Genomic DNA, 20,725 nt, shown 5'->3' with positions numbered 1-20,725 from the left:
TGCCCCAGCAGTTCACAGTCAATTTGGCCAATTTATCAAAAATCAACTCCATGATCAGTAGTTCCCTAAAATAATCAAGATGCTTGAAATCAATCGATCCAATCGGTCAAATTTGCCAGTTTTCCAAAACTGTATTTTAAGGAAAACTCTTATCAAATATAATTACTGAAGACGAACATCCTGCTCTTGAACATAGTCAATGACTACATTCTCATAATATGCTCTTTTAATCAGTTCAATGGTAATTCTCAGTGAATTTATGCTTCTTGAATACTCTTATCCAAAAATGTAGCCAGGATATTTTAATTATATTCAAGACTCTGTTTAAGGTATTCAATAATCTATTCTTCATTAGCAGATAGTCATAAGAAAGCTAAACAGCCCCCATGATATTTAGTGTTAGACAAATTAAGCTTAAAATGCTGCTGAGAAGGATATGTTCTCTGAATATGTTCAAGACTAATATATTAAGCAGACCATATTAATATTCATTGGATATATTCAGGAAGGCTAGTCTTCAAGAACATTTTTGGCAAATTCAGAAATTGGTAGACTGGTGGTCTGTCTGGCTTTCGGCCAGTCTGAGGACAGGCATCCTGCAATCACCGTGGGAGTCATGAGATGACAACCCTATTCAAAGGCTATGAGTTGCATTAGAAGCCTCGGAGAGTAAGAAAGCACCGTTGTGTCCCCAAACACCATTTTGACCCTTTGGGCACCTTCATGAGAGGAAACAAAAAAGCAGAAGAGAAAAGAGAGAGAGGGGTTCATGTTGCCTGCCATTCACTGCCATGTCCGAAAGACACTGTGAGCATTATCTCCCTTAGTCAACCCGAGGGGTTGGTAATGAAAATTACCCCTTTACTAATGAGGATGCTGAGGTTTGGATAGGTGAAGTGACTTGCCTAAGATCCTCTAGTTAGTTGAGGGCAGAGTGGGGATTTGCACTTAGGCAGGGTTGGAAATTGCACTCAGGCAGGGTAACGATTTGGACTCTGACAGAGTGGAGATGTGAACTCAGGCAGAGTGGAGATTTGCATTCAGGCAGAGTAGACATTTGAACTCAGGCAGAGTAGACATTTGAACTCAGGCAGAGTGGAGAGTTGAACTCAGGCAGAGTGGAGATTTGAACTCAGGCAGAGTGGAGATTTCAACCCAGGCAGAGTGTAGATTTGAACTCAGGCTGAGTGTAGATTTGAACTCAGGCAGAGTGGAGATTTGTGCTAAGGCCAAGTGGGGATTTGGACTCAGATAGAGTGGGGATTTGCATTCAGGTAGAGTAAATATTTGAACTCAGGCAGAGTGGGGATTTGAACTCAGGCAGAGTGGGGATTTGAACTCAGGCACAGTGGGGATTTGAACTCAGGCAGAGTGGGGATTTGAACTCAGGTAGAGTGGGATTTGCTTTCAGGTAGAGTAGATATTTGAACTCAGGGAGAGTGGAGATTTGAACTCAGGCAGAGTGAGGATTTGAACTCTGGCATATGAACTTCACCGAATCAATGAAAAAAGAAATGAAAGGTGAGGTGGTGCCCTGTTAGTGGGAACTGAATGGATGAGGGCTGGATGTAAAGGAGCCTGGGGAGTTCTAAGGGGCTTGACAGGATTTCCTTTTGGACATTAGAGGAACCAGGCGATGCAGTGGGAGGCAATTTTGAGTCAAAAGCACAGGCCCCTTTCTTTTTTCTGTGTAGAAACAAACACAATAGAAATCCTGATGACCTACCTGTCTGTTTACTTGTTCCCTCATCACGTGTTTGCTTAAGCTTAGATCCAGTTGTATTATGTTCCCTGAAACATAAAATAAATAAATAAATAAATAAATAAAAATAAGCACGAAGAACTGTGGAAGAACAAGGCTGGCCACTGGTGTAGATGTTCGCACCGTTTCCCTGCAGCAGCTTTATACAGGTTCCAAGGTATTTATTTCATTCTTTCTTTTGAGAAAAAAACAACCTTTTATTTTGTTGTTTATTATTCAATTAAGACACACCCCACATGTACCTTGCTGATAAATTAGAAAATTATAGATAAGCTAAACTAATAAAATAAAAATCACCAATACATCTGCTCTCCCTTACTCCAAAAAAAAAATCATTGTTAATATTGGGTATATTTCTTTCCAGCACTTTAATTCTTATGCAATTTTTAAATGGTATTCCTATTGTACCTGCTATTTTGTAAGCTGATCCTTTCAATGTATTGTGATGATATAAATAAAGACAATTTCACAACTTGATTTTTACAACCGCAGATTTCTGATGGTTGGTTATTTCTTGTTTTCAAAGAGGTGAGAGGTGGAGAAGTGTTTTGTGGCTGACTGGGCCATTGGCTATAGGGCCAGGGGTCTTTCCACAGGATGTGGGAGGGCTTGGAATAAGTTGGAAACTTCTGATGGAAAACATTTTGGGACTTCAAAATAACACCCCTCTATTGGCCAAGTGCCCTCCTTTGTCAAATGGGTCATTTTAAGAATTGAATGAAAGAAGTATGCTAATGCCTAGACAGCATCTCCTTCTTCTCCTCCTTCACTCCATTTATCTAACACATGTCTCCATAGATACCAGGGGTGTTCTGCCAACCCCTCCCAAAGATAATAGATTTTTGATAGCTTTACTTCCCAAGACAATAATTTTTGGGCAGGGCACAGCAGAACTTGGTGGGACATTGTGACCAGGTTCCTCTGAATGGCAAGAACTTGGTTCCTAAGTTTCTGAGCTTCAACTTTCTTTATCTCCCCAAGAGCTGGGCTTTTCCAGTTCCAGTTCCTTCTCTCCCACCTCCCACTGGTCTCCTTTCACTGTCCTCTGTTGTCTCCTTTTGGGAGTCTAATCAGAGAGAGGAGGCTTGGAGTGGTGGTGGTTACTGCTGCTGGTGATAGTGGGAACTTAGGGAAGTTCTTGGAAGTTAAGCTCTGACCTGGAGCTGGACCACCTCTCTTAGATATCACTCAGTGTTTGGGAATCATTGTAAAGAATAGACAACCTCAAAGGAGTCATTTTCCTATGCAGCAGAGACTCAACATTTTAGCCAGTTAGGGAGATAATGTATATTTTTAAAAATCACAATGCCTGGCACATAGTAAGCACTCAATACATGCTACTTATGATGATGATGATGGTTATTATTATTTTAAAAGGCATAGAAAGCATCAGGCCCCTGAATCAGGGGGACTGTGGGAAGTTTAAGATGAACACAGTTCTTGGAAGGAGATGCTCTTCCCACTTCCGCCACCCATGCCGCGGAACCAGCCTCGGGCAGACTGCATGCTGAGGAGTATTTTCATAGCCCCTCACAGCCTGAAGACATCCAGCGTGTCGCCAAGCAGATAAATGCACTCATCATCTCCTGCTGAAATTGGCACGTCCAGTGTAGAACTTCGATGATTTATTTACCAGTGACAATTCTGCTCTGGGGTGGAAGTGCCCTGGTTTGCTGAGTGGTTCATTCATATATCTTGGTTGACAACGCAGGCCCGTGGGATCCCCATCCCAGCTCCCACCCATGCCTTCTCCTTTTGCATCCTGCTGCTCGCACTGAGGGCACAGGCATGAGGGTTGGTGTTGTGTTTACCTTCCCGCCTACAGAAGCACCATCTTGGGTCTGCTTTGGGTGGGGAGGTCCTTGGGTGTGGTCATGGAGGTGGGGGACATACATAGCATTAGAGAAACCATATTCCTATGATCATCCCTTTGTAAGATGCCATCGGAGTCAGATTGCTCTGGGCTCAGATGCTGTCTCTGCTATTTATTAGCTGTGTAGCCTAAAGTCAGTGGCCTGACCTCTCTGAGCCTCAGGTTCTCCATCATCTGTTATGAGGGAATAATAATAATACCTATTCCCTGCTTTCTTGTGAGGGGAGATATGGAAAGCACCTGGCACCTAGAAAAGTGAGCCTGACATATGTACGAAGCTCTTAATAAAAGGTGGTTATTGTTCATAGCTTCATTCTTATTATTCTCCTGGGTCCAGCACTGTTCCCTGGTGAAGAAGGAGTTTGCTCTCAGGCTTATGAAATAACAGAGCTGGACTCAACTTACAGAAAAAGCCCTAGGCCAGGCACGGTGGCTCACGCCTGTAATCCCAGCACTTTGGGAGGCCAAGGCAGACGGGCCACGAGGTCAGGAGATCGAGATCATCCTGGCTAACGTGGTGAAAACCCTTCTCTACTTACTAAAAATACAAAAAATTAGCCGGGCGTGGTGGCAGGCACCTGTAGTCCCAGCTACTCAGGAGGCTGAGGCAGGAGAATGGCATGAACCCGGGAGGCAGAGCTTGCAGTGAGCTGAGATCTTGCGACTGGACTCCAGCCTGGGTGACAGAGCGAGACTGCATCTCAAAAAAAAAAAAAAAGAAAGAAAAGAAAACAAAGAAAAAGCCCGGAAGCTGTGTTGAAGCTCAGACTCCCCCACACTTACACACTGTGATGTCAGGACAAGTTAATTCACCTTTCTGAGCCTCAGTCTCCTCATCTGTAAAATGGCAATAATGAAATGAGATACATTACGAAAAGTATCTGACATCAAGGGTACTCAATGAAGATCAGTTTTCCGCCACCTTCTCTTACTTGCATAATACCTTATGATGTATGAAGGGCGGTAACAATCGTTATCTAACATGATTCCCACCCTAACACCCACTGCTCCAGGGACAGATTGTAATCCCTAATTCACAGATACAGGGGCCCAGAGAAGTGCAGCAACTCGTCCCAACTTATATTTATTAACTCAACAAATATTTCTACCGAGTGCCTCCTGGATATTAGCCATTGTCTTCAGTGCTTCAGACACATTGATGAATGGAACCGGTGAAAAATCCCTGCCCTTGTAGAACTTACATTCTAGAAGTGGAGGGAGATAATAAACAATGGAAGTCATGAATAGATAAATTAGAGAATATGTCAGAAAGTGGCAAGTGGTGTGAAAAAAAAAAAACAGATCTGATAAGGGAGATCAGGAATGATAAACAAAGGGGAACAGCTACAGTTTCAAATGGGGTGTTCAGGCTGAGCCTCACTGAGATTATATTTGAGCAAATATTTGATGGAAATGAGGGGCTCAGCCATGCAGATGTCTTGAGGAAGAGCACATGCAGGATGTTCAAAGGCCCTGGGGTGGTGGTGTGCCAGGGGCATTCATGGAGCAGCAAGGAGTGGAGTGGGGATGGGGAGGGGGGAAAGTGATGAGGCTGAAGGGGCACAAAGGGAACAGGGTGTACATGCAAGTTTGTGTGCATGTGTGCGTGCGTGCATGTGTGTGTGTGCCTGTGTATGTGTAGGCATGTCTGTGTGTATGTGTGTAGGGAGAATCCTTTAGGGCTTTGTAGCCATGATAAGGACTATGGATTTTGCTGAATAGAGGAGCCTTAAGAGGCTTTGATCTGAGTCATATTTGAACTGAGTAATATTTTACCAAGGTCAATCCAGCTGTAGTGTTCAAACTGACTGCAGGGTATACATCAACAGATACGTGTATGCACAGCATGTCATATCCATACAATGTCATATCCATACAATGTGGAATATTACTCAGTCATAAAAAGAAATGATGTTTCAATATATGCTATAACATGGAAGAACTTTGAAAACATTAAGCTAAGTGAAAGAAGCCTGACACAAAAGAACAAATATGGTATGATTTTACTGATATGAAATGTCTAGAGCAGGCAAATTTAGAGACAGAAAGTAGATTAGAAGTTCCCAGGGGCTGGGTGCAGAGAGAAATGAGGAAGTTGTTGCTTAATGCTTACAGAGATTTTTTTTTTGGACGATGAAAAGTTTGGAACATAGTGGTGGTGGTTGCACAGCATTTTGAATGTACTTAATGCCACGGAGTTGTTCGCTTGTGAAAATTATTTAAATGGTATATTGCATGTTACATATTTTACTACAATAAAAATTTTTAAAAAAATTGACCAGGCATGGTGGCTCATGCCTGTAATCCCAGCACTGTGGGAAGCCGAGGAGGGCAGATCACTTGAGGCCGGGAGTTCAAGACCAGCTTGACCAACATGGCAAAACCCCATCTCTACTAAAAATACAAAAAAATTATCTGGGTGCAGTGGCACATGTCTGTAGTCCCCGCTACTCAGGAGGTTGAGACATGAGAATCGCTTGAGCCTGCGAGGCAGAGGCTGCAGTGAGTTGAGACCGCACCACTGCCCTTCAGCCTGGGTGACAGAGCGAGACTCTGTCTCAGAAAAAAAAATTGACTGTAGGGACAAGTGTGGAAACAACCTTTGCTGTAACATAGGCTTGGATCAAGGTGGAGGCAGGGGAGGTGGTGAGAAGTGTTTGGACACTGCATACATTTGGCAGCGAAGGATTTCCTGATGAATTGTATGCAGAGTTAGTAATTCTTGGGGCAAGACACAAAACGTGGGTCTCTTGAACCCTCCCCTGTACCCCAGGATGCACAATGAGTGTTTTGTGATGACTGCAGGTCACGAGCCTCCCCATGTTTCCAGCCTCTGTTGTCCTTGCCAGGACTGGGTTTTGGATTCCTCTGGCTCATCAGGGGCACATGGTGCTAATTCCACAGAGGGGGCATTCTGGGCTGGAGCCCTTGAACGTCGGCCACGGTCCTGGGCTTGCACCAATCCTGCCTGGGCAGCTCCTCTGTTTGTTGCATCACTCTGGTTGCCTGGGAGATGAATTCCCAGGTCATGAGCCCGGATTAGGGCTGGGTGGAGCAAGATGGAGCAGATGAGCTCATGAACAACACTGTTGCTGTTTGCACCGTGGACCTTAGTAACCTGCCGGAGAGAGACGGGCTTAGATCTTGCTCCTCCTGCATTCAGGCACCATGGACAGAGGAGGTCCTGGAGGGACCAGCATGGGTTTTAGGCTCAGTCATCTCTAGGTTCAAACCCCAGCTCTACTTTCTAATTCCTGTGTGACCCTAAGCAGATGGCTTTCCTTTTCTGATCCTCCGTTTCCTTAAATTGAGATGATACCATCCATCCACCTCCTCGACTTGTTGTAAGGGTTAAGTCATAAATGGATGACTGGATTTTGTAAAGTGACAATTGCTGGACAACAGAACTCATATGGCAGAGGACAGTATTGGCAGATACAGATCAGAGAGTATGGACAGCACCTTGGTGACAGCTGGCAAGGAGAGAAGTCTAGAAGAGCTCCGGGGTTTCTGCAGGGAAGTTGTTAGTGCTGAGTACTAACTTGGGGGAAGGAAGGGAAGGGAGCAGTTTGCAGGGAGAGATAGTGGATTCTCCTTTGGAGATGTGCAGTTTGAGAATCCTGTGAGTGGTGATGTCTAGGAGCCACCTGAAGCCTCAGAGAGCTGATCTGGAAGGGACTTGGGTGTGTTAGCTTAGAGAAGGCTGTGGAATGTGTGGGATACTCCCAGGAAAATGCACAGGGGCCTTAGGAGGGGACTCCAGCACAACTGCATTTATGGGACGCTTCTAGGAAGAGAACTCTGCAAAGGAGAATGGGGGTTGGGGGAAGAGGGGGAGAGGTGAAAGGACTTGGCCAGGGTCACAGAAGGAGTTAGTAGTTTGGCTGGTTTAGAACTCAGGTGTCACCTTACAGGTAGCATGGGAGATGCTATGCTGCCCAGCCTGACATCTCTCTCTCTCTCTCATTCCCTCTCTCCTAGTATACTTACTATAGCTTAGCAGCTGGTATTCTTTGTTTTTAAGTGAAAGAAACAGACTTTGCGTAATTTGGGGAGAAAGGGATGTGGGATAGTTCATTTAATCGAAAAGAAAAGTTGAACACTATTTAGATGTCAGGAAGGACAGAATGGGGCCACTCTGGGGATCTGGAGCAAGGAAAATGGACATCTCAGGACACTGTCTCTGGAATGAATCAGCTTCAACTATTTCCCATCCTCAAGTCTCTCTGCATGAGGTTCAAATTCCCAGGAGAGAGGCTCTGCTTGGCTTAGCTTGGGCCATGTGCCCACCCCTAGTGAAGGAAGGTTGACGTCCTTTGATGGACATTCCCAGTGAATCTGCACAAAGTGGTGAGAAAGATGTCCCAAAGAGGTATCGAGGGACTATGACCAGAGTAAAGACACATAAATGCTGCCAGGCAGAAGCCACAGGTGTCTGCCCACCCCCCCTCCACCCCAGGCCTGTACAGGGCCCTCTGGAGCCTTCAAAACTGGGTTAGAGGGCATTCCCTGGAGGAGGTAAGACCTGAACATAGATGAATGTGATTGGCCAACCTGATTAATTCATCACTACCCACTTATACCTGGCAGGATCCCCAAGGAATGCAACAGAAGGTGGAACAGGGTAGCTTTAATGAGAGGGAAAAGAGAGGAAAAAAAGGCCTTAGCCATTTAGACTAATTAGAGCTGAGGGAGGGGTGGGGGAAGGTAGGTCTGTGCTGCCAAAGTGCTTTTTATTTGCCAGCAATTGCTCTAAGTATTTTACATATCTTAATTCATTTATTCCTTTCTGCAACTCTACAAGGTACTCCATCATCACTCCTATGCTATTTATTGCCAAGGAGCCTGAGGCACAAAGAAGTTAAGAAATCTGCTCAGGGTCACCCAGCTAATAAATGATAGCACGGAATTCAAACTAGGGCCGTCTTGCTCTGGAGTGTGTATGGATAACCTCACACGGCTACACCAATGCCATGTTCTAGGACAGGAAATAAAATTTGCATCAGGTGATATAGTAAATCAAAGATTTCCTTGTGAGAATCTCTCAGACCTAACAGCTGGGTTTACTTTTCTTGTTTGAAATGCAATCCATTCTCTATGAAGAATATTTGAAAAACACAGAAAAGCACTGCTCCTAGTTCGGGCTGTTATAATAAAGCACCACAGACTGGGTGGTTTATAAACAGTAGGAATTTATTCCTCACTGTTCTGGAGGCTGGAAGCCCACGGCCAGGCTGCCAGCATGGTCGGGTGGTGGTGAGGGCCCTCTTCAGGTTGCACACTGCCAGCTTCTTCTTGTGCCCTCACATGGGAGAAAGAGGATGAGAGTGCTCTCTGGGGCCCCCTTTATAAAGGTGCTAATTCCATTCAGGAGGGCTGCATTCTTATGGCCTAATCACCTCCCAAAGACCCAATTCCTAAAACGATCACATTGGGAGTTAGGATTTCAACATGTGATTTTTGGTGGGACACAAAACACACAGTCCATAACAAGCACAAAGGAAAAAGTAATGTGAACACTCAACTTCTTTAAAGAAATAGTGGATTTTAAAACAAAACAGAAAGCAAAATTGTATTTATTTTAAGTTTTAAAATTTTTTTAGAAATGGAGTCTCACTTTGTCATCTAGGCTGGAGTGCAGTGGCATGATCTCTGCTCACTGCAACCTCTGTCTCCTGAGTTCAAGTGATTCTCCTGCCTCAGCCTCCCGAGTAGCTGGGATTACAGGCGCCTGCCACCACGCCTGGCTAATTACTATTATTATTATTATTATTATTATTATTATTTTGACACAGAGTCTCACTCTGTCACCCAGGCCGGAGTGCAGTGTCATGATCTCGGCTAAGTGCAACCTCTGCCACCCAGATTCAAGGGATTCTCCTGCCTCAGCCTCCCGAGTAGCTGGGATTATAGGCACCCACCACCGCGCCCCATTAATTTTTGTATTTTTAGCAGAGACAGGGTTTCACCATCTTGGCCAGGCTGGTCTTAAACTCCTGACCTCGTGATCCACCTGCCTCGACCTCCCAAAGTGCTGGGATTACAGGCGTGAGCCACCGCGCCTGGCTAATTTTTGTGTTTTTAGTAGAGATGAGGTTCCACCATGTGTGCCAGGCTGGTCTTGAACTCCTGACCTTAAGTGATTTGCCCGCCTCGGCCTCCCAAAGTGCTGGAATTACAGGCATCAGCCACCGTGCTCGGCCAAGAAATAGTGGTATTTTAAAACAAAATAGAAATGCAAAGTTAAATTTATTTATTTTAAATGGAATATCATACATACTGATTATTTGAGGCTGGCTCTTCCCATATGTTATTTCTGTGACAATAAATCATCTTCAGGAGCATGATATTTAGTGGTTGCATACTGTTTCAGCCGTTTGTCCAACTGATGCCCTGCAATTGAACCACTTCTGACTTCCACTTATTCATGCATATAAAAGCAGCAGACAGGGCAGTCCGCATCCCCCAGCTCCCTTTTACTGTTTCTGTATATGCCTCCCCTAGCCTCTGGGTGCTTTTGTTTCCATGAGTTTGCACCTGTGACTCTTCTGTGGAGGACTTCCCTGGGGCTACTAGAGCCATTTTAGGCACAGGGTCAAAGGACGTGATGTTTATGTCCTGACTGGGAGTTTACAGCCGCACTTCCACCCCAGGGAGATACTAGACAATGGGTGTTGGGTGCAGAAGCATTAAAGCCCAGCTCTCTTGCCTTAGGTTGGAACAAATTCACATTCACTCTAGGGTTTCTTTATAGTGGTGCTGTCCAAAAGCATATAGCAGGCGTAATGCTAGCCACTTTCGAGGATAGATCACAAAAGACACGTTGGGCTTCTGCCTCATTCTCTGTTGGCTCACTTGCTCTAAGAGAGGTCAGCTGCCATATCATGAGGATTCTAACGCATCCCCATGGAGAGCCCCACGTGGTAAGGAACTGAGGCCTCCAGCCAACAGCCACAAGAGTGAACTTAAAGGCAGACCCTCCAGCCCTGGTCTAGCCTTCAGATGGCTGCAGTCCCTGCTAACATCTTGACTGCAGTCTCATTTAAACCAAGCTCATCCAGCTGAGCCTCAGCTGAATTCCTGAACCTCAGAAACTGCAATCATAACTGTTTACTGTTTCAAGTCACTAAATTTTAGGGTAATCTCTTATGCAATGACAGCTACCAGCTGTATCTTCCTCTTGGAGGTTCACAATGCACATCACCAGACTAAAGAGGAGTATTTAACTTTGTCTAACCTAGCACCTCCCAAACTTATTTGACTGCGGAACTCTTCCCATCTCCTTTTCTGCTGATAGCATCCACTCTAGGAACTGCTGATCTAGCACGAAATCTTGGACACAGCCAGAAAGTCTCCATTTCTGTCCCTTCTGCAAAGACATTCTTTGTTCTCCAACAACTGTGTCTGTGCTGGCTTAGATCTGAGGTGTGCATGGGCCTGTGTGTGTGTGTGTGTGCATACATGCCTGCCTATTGGCAGTAAGCTCTGTCATCGTGTCTGCTGTGGATTTTGTAAGCTGTCACTGTCAGATCCAGAACAAGCTGGTGTGTCATGCAGGCACAGGAAAAATGAAATTGTCCCATATCAGGTCACTAGGCAACGTTTCCAAGACAGCTGGTCCTTGTCATTCCTCTGCTCTCTCTGCTTCTCTCAGCTGCTGGGATGGTGATAATAACTAAGCAATAGCCCTGTTTTTTTTTTTTACAAACTTGCAATCATCCCAGCAATTCTTTGGGGGATATTAAACGTGATTATTAATTATTCCCATTTTATGGATAAAGAAACTGAAGCTCTGAGTGAGAATTAAGGGTTTCATTTGTTTTAAACAACACACACCTACTAAATCCACGCATTATCATTCCCTCTGCCAGAAACTCTTAACCCTTCTTTTCACCCTCCCCGCTCCCTGGCCTAGCTAACACATTGGTCTGGAATAAGCCTGCTGTAGTTTAAAACTGGCTCATCTCTTCCAGGCTGTGGGATCTTGGGCACATTTCTGGATCAACTGCCTTCCAGGGTTGACTACAGATTAAATGAGTGTGAAGAGCATAGACAGTGCTTTGCAGCTAATAACATTCAATAACATTATTATTATTACTCCCCCTTCAGGTTTCAACTGGACATCATTTCTTCCCTTTCTTCCTAGAAGCCCCCAGTAACTACCACATCCAGGCTGGGTGCAGGCAGAGGCCCATGTGTGTGTTCCCCAAGGCCCAGTGCTATAGCTGCCACATAGTAGGCCAGTGTGTGTGTGTGTGTGTGTGTGTGTGTGTGTGTGTGTGTGTGTGTTCGTGTGATATTCAAAATCTTTAGCTGGTAGGACACGGCACTGATCTTTCAGAACAGCCACTGGTCCAAAGGCCTCCTGCTGAAGAGATATTAACACTTCAGCTGTTGATTCTTAGAGGGAGTTGGAGGTGATGGGGGCGGTGGCTATATTTGAAATTGTAGCCAGGTGTGGTGGCTCATGCCTGTAATCCCAGCACTTTGGAAGGTCAAGGTGGGTGGATCACCTGAGGTCAGGAGTTCGAGACCAGCCTGACCAATATGACGAAACCCTGTCTCTACTAAAAATACAAAAATTTGCTGGGTGTGTTGGTGGGCATCTGTAGTCCCTGTTACTTAGGAGGCTGAGGCAGGAGAATTGCTTGAACCTGGGAGGCGGAGGTTGCAGTGAGCCAAGATCATACCACTGCACGCCAGCCTGGGCAACAGAGCGAGATTGTCTCAAAAAAAAAAAAAAAAAAAAAAAGGAAAAAACAAAATTGTAGGTACTATCATTATTTAGATGTGGACAACAGAAAAGGGGAAGATTGCCATTGAAAACATAGCTTGTTATACTCAAAGATTCTAAGAAGTGGGGGCACCCCACGCCACGGGGAGCCACAAAGGGAAACTCCAGGGTCCCTCAGGAGGCAGAGGGAGTAAGAAGAAAATGTGAGCAAGAGCCTTTATTATGGCTTCTGCAGGAAGGAAAGGGTGAAGCAGGGCATGCAGGTTTTGAATTGGCTCGTTTGAATAATTGCAGCAGGCTCTGGGACATAGGAGCTGTCTCTGCTTCTCTGGTTCCTGGCCCTGGGTGATTAGTGCAGGTGGAGAGTGACCCAAGGGCTGAAAAGCACAATAAAGGAGATGGTTGGGGGTCTGGGTTCTGGCGGGTTTGGTTTGCATATGAAAAATGTGCTCCTCTCCCAGAGAGTCCTTTTCTATCTCCAGAAATTGGCTGGCCCTGGGACAGGTAGTCCCTCCAGGGTTAGCCAGAATCCAAATGCCAAAGCATTAGAATAAGAAAACATGCTTGATACAGGCCAGGACCCTGGGGGTCCTGAGAGGCTCAGGCAGTGCTATTCACCAAGCGGTAATGAGGTATTTCATTATTTGAACACTGGCATACTGTACCTGGGCATACCAGTTGAATTTAGTGCCAAGCACAAGTGCTCAGTAAATACACAGCGAATTGCTGAGTTGGGTAGTGAGACTTGGAGTTTCTGTTGCCCCGCCCCCCATATGCAAGTCATCCTTAGAGAACGGCAATGGCAATGCCCTTCCACATGGCTGCCTTCCTCCTTCCCAAGGGAGCCACCAGGTAACCCACATCTGCTTATACCTGGGAGGCCTTCCAGCTATGGGACAGGTGGGTTTGCTCAGCCAGCCTTCAGCAACCTGAGAGCTGGGCCCACAGCAGGCCTTGAGACTCCCACTGCTTCTAACAACTCCTAGGCCCAGGACATTGGGTGGGAGGGGACCTCCAGGCAGCCCCACATCCTGCCAGCTCCAGGTGTTGGCTCATTTAAGAGACAGTATTGATTTTCACATTATCAGCACTACCTGTGAAGCACTGAAGGGAGGGGTTGGAGGAGAAGCCAGCCACTGATTGCCGGAATTTATTTTGAGACACATTAATTTGTTTCTTCCTTTCAAGGTCAAATCAAGTCATCTCTATACATCACCATTGGCAGCCAGCTGGCTAGAAGGCAGTTGGGAGGGGGTGGAGGTGTGCTGCGGATAAAGCTCTGTCAGAGCTGGGTCAAGGCAGGGGGCTGCAAGAAGGTTCTGGGCATCTCCTCTCCCAGTATCATCAAAGTGAGAGCTCAGGAACAATACTTCTCTGTCATTTGATTGGAGATCTCCAGGGAAGGGTCAAGTCATCTATTTTGATGCCAAGTCTTGTGTCTTTGAGCTTGAACCTCTCAGAATGGAAATGAGCCAGGTTTCTGGGTTTTGAAATCATGCCTTTAGCCTAATTTCCCAGGGTGACCCACACTCACCATTTATTTGTTCATCCATCCATTTAATAAATATTTATTGTTTCTGATGTGCCAAGCATTACATTTAGCATAAAAGACAGTAGCGGACAAGACAGACAAATAAAATGCCTACTCTTTTGGAGTTTCCATTCCAGGGTGTATCTATGCAAGTGATGTGTGTTGAGGGTAGCTTACATTTTAATAGGCACGTGTGTTTCCAACCAAGCAAGCACAATTCTCAGAAGTGCTTTGATGGAAATAAAGCAATGTGATCTATGTAATAGTCAGTGATTGGAGGTGGTGATTATGAGGCCTCTCACAATATTGTGAGACTTGAGCAAGCAGGGGTAGGGTTGGGGAGGGGAGATCTGAGGAAATTAGGACAGGAATAAGGCAGTCAAAGAGCTGGGGGCCGAGTGTTCACAACCTAAGGAAAGGAGAATGCAAAGGCCCTGGGGTGAGAAGGACCATGGTGTCTGAGGAGCAGAAAGGTGGCCAAGAGATGAAGTTGGAGACCGGACAGGGGCCAGATCATGTGGGACTTTGAAGGCAGTAGAATGGAGTTTGGATTTTATTTGTTCAATCAATCCATTCATGTATCCATCTGGCAAGTATGAAATGCTTCCTCTGCACCAGGCACTGTGTTATGAGATAGGGATCTGGAAAGAAGCACCAATGTGTGTTCTCTGTCTGTAGTCTACCAGGGGAACTGTCTGGGTGTCTGGGAAGAATCATACTCTTTTGAGATATTTAAATAAAAATGACTCATACTCCTATCAAGTACCCTCTCCAAGAGCCTCTCAGGAGACCGTTCTTGTGGTTCCGTCTCCAAGTTCCTGCCCATGAAGAATTCTCTCCATTTACCTTGCTCTGGACTATCCTTGACCTTGATCCATCCTCACCCACCAAGACCACTCATACAAAGCACCTAAGGGTGTGTAAGACTTCCCTAAAAGTGGTACTGGCATATGAGTTTTATACCACAATGCAAAGAATTTAAAATTAAATATTGTGCACCATATTTTAGTTTCTGATTCCCCCCACCACCTGGCCTTCCTCACTGATCACCTCTCACTGAAACTGCCTTTGCAAAATTATAACTGAGGAAATTGTGACAGTGAAAGAAATCAGACCTAACCGACTCTATCTTGCTTCTAACCCTAAAGCTGCCCTTGTTCATTCCTGGGTGTAGGCCGAACTAACTTTGGGAAGGAATTCAGTTCATGGTTTGACTCTGACACAAAATTGACAACAGCCCTTTCCTGAAAAGACCCCCTTCTTGCTTGGGGACCAGTCTGCCTTTGTAGGACTAACAAATTAGCTACAAGATTAGAAATTACAGTTTAGGGTCATGCAGCCTCTGGTTCCAAGAGTCTGAACCTCCCCAAATTGCTCCTGGGGGTAACATCACTATTGTAAAACCTAAGATCAGTGCTTGAGATATTTTGCAGACCTTGCCCTGGATGGATCAGCTAACAACACCCAGACGGTAATCTGGCCCAACCAGTTCTGCCATCCCACCCAGAAACAGAAGACATTAAGAAAACCTCGGCTGGGTGCAGTGGCTCACGCCTGTAATCCCAGCACTTTGGGAGGCCAGGGTGGGTGGATCACGAGGTCAGGAGTTAAAGACCAGCCTGGCCACCATGGTGAAACCCTGCCTCTACTAAAAATACAAAAATTAGCTGGGCACAGTGGCAGGCGCCTGTAATCCCAGCTACTCAGGAGGCTGAGGCAGGAGAATCACTTGAACCTGGGGGGCGGAAGTTGCAGTGTGCCTGCACTCCAGCCTGGGTGACAGAGAGAGGGTCCTTCTAAAAAAAAGAAAGACAGAAAGAAAGGAAAGAAGGAAGGAAGAAAGGAAGGGACGGAGGGAGGGAGGGAAGGAGGAAGGAAGGAAGGAAGGAAGGAAGGAAGGAAGGAAGGAAGGAAGGAAGGAAGGAAGGAAGGATAGAAAACCCCACTTCGGCACCCTGTGATTCCATTTCCAACCTGACCAATCAGTACTCCCCGAATCCCAAGTCCCTACCCACCAAACTATCTTTAAAAACTCTGATTCTCGAATGCTCAGAGAGACTGATTTGAGTTCTCCTGCTCAGCCGGCTCTGCGTGAACTACTCTTTCACTACCGCAATTCACCTGTCTTGATAAATCAGCTGTATCTAGGCAGCAGGCAAGGTGAACCCATTGGGCAGTTACATCACTACAGTCCAGCCATCCAACACGTTGCCAGGCCCCCTTGCTTTAGAGCCCTTGCTCACTTGCTTGGGAGGATCTGTGTGGTTCTCCATGCCCTTGGCTCCGGAACCCTCTCATGGATGGGCTTCTACTCTACCTGCTTGGGGTCTCACCATTCAGTGGCCTAGAACTAGAGAACTTGGAAATAACAATCTTACTTTCCTCCTCTCACCAGGCTCTTAAAGTGGGAAGAAACAGTATCTAACACCCAGCCCAGTGCCTTGCACATGGTAGGTGTCCAGTAAATGTTTGTTGAACAAATATCAGATGGGTAAGGATTTTCCCCTAGGCTTGAAATGATTCCTCCTCCCTTCCTTGAAAGCAGAGTAGCTAGGATCAGTTTTGATTTTTGTTATTGTTATTATTATTTATCTGCTACACAAATACCTAGGCTGTTACAATATGATGTGTTGTGTTGGGATAAGGGTAAGTGAGAGGGGGCTCTGGCCTGCCTGGTAGGAGACCCAGCAGAGACCCCAAAGAATTAGCCAATGAAGAGGGTGGGACAGTAATCCTTGGAAGAGAGAGAGTAGTGTATTCAAAGTCCTGGTAGCAAGAAAGCACCTGTCTGATTGGAGGAACAGAGGGAAGTCAGGGGGGGCAGGAGGGAGAGAGTAGGGGTTTGAGCTGTAGTGTAAAAAGGTCACCCAGGGACTGATCCAGCAGCCTAATAAGTCTTGCAAAGAAGTCTGCACTCAATCCTGTAAATAATGGGGAACCATGAAAGGATTTTAAAAGGAACATGCCTTTTGCCTTGGCTCATGTGTTTTCTTCTGCCTGTGAGGCACCTCCCTGCCCCAAACCCTGCTTGCTCAAGTCCTATATCTGTGCCTGATCCTCAAGCCTGCCACAAGTGAACCCTCCTCTAAGAAGACACCCCTGATCCCCCTGCGCTCCGCAAAGCCCCAATCTGAAACACCTCTTTTCTCTTCCCATAATTTGGATGGACTCACTTAAGGCACACATCTTTTGCTTTGTTAGGAGAAACTCAGAACAGAGTAATAGTGAAGAGTGAAGGTCCTGAAGTCAGGCTGCCTGGGCCAGTTGCTTACCAGGTATATGATTTGGGGCAGGGCACTTTTGCTTATCTGAAAAATGGAGATAAATGCTGGACCTACCTCGGCTGGGTGCAGTGGCTCACCCCTGTAATCCCAGCACTTTGGGAGGCCAAGGCGGGTGGATCACTTGAGGTCAGGAGTTAGAGATCAGCCTGGCCAAATGGTGAAAATGTTGTCTCTACTAAAAATACAAAAATTAGCTAGGCGTGGTGGCAGGCACCTGTAATCCCAGCTACTGGGGAGGCTGAGGCACGAGAATCACTTGAACCTGGGAGGTGGAGGGTGCAGTGAGCTAAGATTGTGCCGCTGCCCTCCAGCCTGGGTGACAGAGGAGACTCCCTCTCAAAAGAAAAAAAAAAAAAAAAAAGAGAGAGAGAAAAGAAAAGAAAATTGGACCTACCTCGTATGATTGTAGTGCAATTAAATGTATTAAATATACATAAAGCACCCAGCATGGTGTCTGCACAAATCAAAGATTCAGTGAGGGCCATTCTTTATTTGCCTGTCTCTGCTACTGAACTGACAGCGCTTTGCAGGCTGGGATTGCGACTCCTGGTTTGCTATGCCCTTGGCTCCTAGTACAGGACCCAGCAGAGTGGGTGTTCAGTCACTTATTTTGCTGTCTTTTGGGGGTTTTGGAGGTGTCCTTGAGAAGCAGCCCAGTAGCTTCTTATTGACCTTCCAAAATAAAACATATAAGTTCAAGTTTTGCTGTCATCACATGACTTACCCAAGCCACTTCTCTCTTGGCCTCAAGTGTTTTCATTGCAAAAATAACAACATCTACTTCCTAGAATGTTGTGGGATTAAATGGGATTGACTGCAGGGATGGAGCATGTGACCCAGGCCTGGCCAATCAAAGCACTGATTTCTTGACCTACACTTGGCTCAGGGATGATCATATGATCAGGCTGGTCCACTAAGAATGACTCTGGAATAAGTAGCAGGGCACTGTGGCTCACACCTGTAATCCCAGCACTTTGGGAGGCTGAGGCAGGTGGATCACTTGAGGTCAGGAGTTCCAGACCAGCCTAGCCAACATGGTGAAACCCTGTCTCTACTAAAAATGCAAAAATTAGCTGGGCATGGTATTGGGTGCTTGTAGTCCCAGCTACTTGGGAGGCTGAGGCAGGAGAATCAATTGCTTAAATCTGGACGGCAGAGCTTTCAGTGAACTAGAGATAGCTCCACTGCACTCCAGCCTGCGCGACAAAATGTAAGACTCTGTCTAAAAAAAAAAAAAAGTAAAAAAAGAATCACTATCCAAAATGGCAGACGCTGTGGGAGAAGACTGGCTTTTCTCCCTCAGGACTGGAATGTGGATTGTGGAGCTGTAGTGACTGCAGCTACCTTGTGGCCCTGATGAGAGGACATGGGGCATGGAGGGCTGAGAGCGTGGGAAGCGGGGGCAACAGGGAGAGTGGCAATGAAGCCACTACTGCAGGGCCACGTCAGATGGAGGGAAACAATTCTGTTGATAGCCCCGAATCCAGCTCTCCCAGCAAGCAGCTCTTATCCCAGACTTCTCAGCTATGTGCACCAATAAATACCCCTTTTGGCTTAAATTAGTTTGAGTTGGGTCTCCTGGCACTTACCACAGCAGCCCTTCTCCCTCCCACCCTACAGTCAGGGATCTGTGTTCCTGGCAGCATCCAAACCCGTGGCAGCCACAGCACTGTTAACTGCCCTCAGAGCTGTTGGGCCTCTTTTCTCCTTCCTAGCAGAACTTTGTTTTGTTCAGGCAGCAATGTTCCTGGCCTCAGAGGATGTTGATCCAAGCCTGTCATGACCATCCTTTTCCCTTTTGGCAGAAATTGGTCTCAGGGTAGGCATGTGACCCACTTTTGGCCAATGAGATAGAAAAAGAAGTCTGCTGGGAGCTTCTGGATGATATCCTGCTCACTGATAAAAGAAGCTAGGTGATAATACCTTTTTATGACTTCCTTCTATTCCCATACATTGTCATATGAGGATGAGATGCCTGGAGCTGCTGCAGCCATCTTGTAACCATGAGGATAGACTGTGACTATGTACACTTGTCAGAGATGGCAGAGAAAAAAATGGAAATATCCTGGGCTCTTGGTGGCATAACAGCTGGAAAAAAAACTGTGTATCTACTTACCTCTAAACTTTTTGTGAAGTTAGAAAACAGCTATTTATATCATTTAAGCCACTGTTCATCAGGCAACATTACTTTATTTTTTATATTTTTTATTTTTATTTTTTTACGATAATGTCAAGTTTAATCTGCCAAACATACAAGTTGAACTTGTGGAACATGTTTTGCCTGGGTGCCACACAGTAAACAGAGGTTTCTTGAAATGATCAATGGGTAGGGTTAAAAATGGGCACTGGCCTTAGCCAGGTGGGTAGGAACTGGGCAGGGAGGGGCAGAGAGGCGAGGCCTCGATCAGACAGGACTGACCAGGGACAAGCCATAACCCTCGAGGACCCAGGGGCACAGGCTCCCAGATGACAGCCCCTCTCTGAATGAGCACCCAGGCAACACAGTCCGGGGCTGGGTGTAGCAAACCTGTCAGCAGCTGCCTCCTGGGACAACCACCCCCTTACATGCTATCTACCAGACAAATGAAAGCTCTTCTTACCCCATCTCCCAGGCACCCCCCAGCAAGGGCTCTGAATTCTAAAAACAGCAAAAACATTCAAATGGTTACATGTGAAATGCTGTCCCCCATCTTTCTGTCTCAAAGATAGCAGCTGCCCCTCCCCCAGCTCCCCCCACATCCCCCAAACAATTTCTGTGCCAAAATGAAGAGGAGGCCCCAGGCCATGGGGGGCTCCTGGCCACGAGGGGCTGTTGCAGCGGCGCCAGGGTACAGGGTGGGCGAGACACAGCAGAGGTCCTGGCAGCGCGGCCCAGGTCCCCGGCATCTCCTCCCATGGATCGCGGTTACTTATACAGGGAGAGCGACTGCATTCGTTTTCCTGACAGTGTGGCATCATCTTTTGCTTTCCTTTCCTCTTCCTTCTTCCGGGCAGCCTCCTCCCGCTGTTTCCGGATGATGGCCAGCGGGCCAGGTCAGCCTTGGCTTGCTCTGTCTTCCCGGCCAAGTGCATTTTCATGTAACGCTCTTTTGCCTTCTGCTTCTCAATCTCTTCTCGTTCTCTCCTCGAAAGCTCCTTTGGCCCATCCAGATACAGTTGTGTGACCTTTTTGGTTGTCTGTGCCACCCGGTTGGGGTTCTCGATGTTGAAGAGCCCTTCAATGCCTTTGCGGTTTTGCTGGTAGTCATCTTCTTCATCCTCATTCTCATCTGAGTCTAGAGATTTCTTCTCCTTTTTGGGGTCACCTGCAGCCCCATCTCCACCTTCTTTTTGCTCCTCTTCTTCCCTGGCCTTCTGCTTCTCAGCCTGCAGCTGTACGTCGATCTCCTCAGGGCTCCTATACTGCCTCGCCCGGCCTTTGTGGCCTCCCTTTCTCCCTCCTTTAGGCATCGCGGCTCCGCGCAACATTACTTTAAGCCACAGCATTGCTAACTGATGTTGTATATCTAGGTGGTATTACATTTAGTTCCTCATTAAAAGA

At 46.4% G+C, this 20,725-nt stretch overlaps 1 pseudogene; it reads right to left on the bottom strand.

Annotated features, from left to right (window-relative positions):
* Positions 1-19,372: 19,372 nt before the first annotated feature.
* On the bottom strand, positions 19,373-20,670 carry LOC101058977 (28 kDa heat- and acid-stable phosphoprotein-like; annotated as a pseudogene).
* Between the last annotated feature and the right edge of the window lie 55 nt (positions 20,671-20,725).

This window comes from Pan troglodytes, chromosome 10, assembly GCF_028858775.2.
Source record: "Pan troglodytes isolate AG18354 chromosome 10, NHGRI_mPanTro3-v2.0_pri, whole genome shotgun sequence".
Lineage (NCBI taxonomy): Eukaryota > Metazoa > Chordata > Mammalia > Primates > Hominidae > Pan > Pan troglodytes.
Note: the sequence above shows the minus strand (reverse complement) of the source record. Positions and strands in the feature narration are given on the sequence as shown.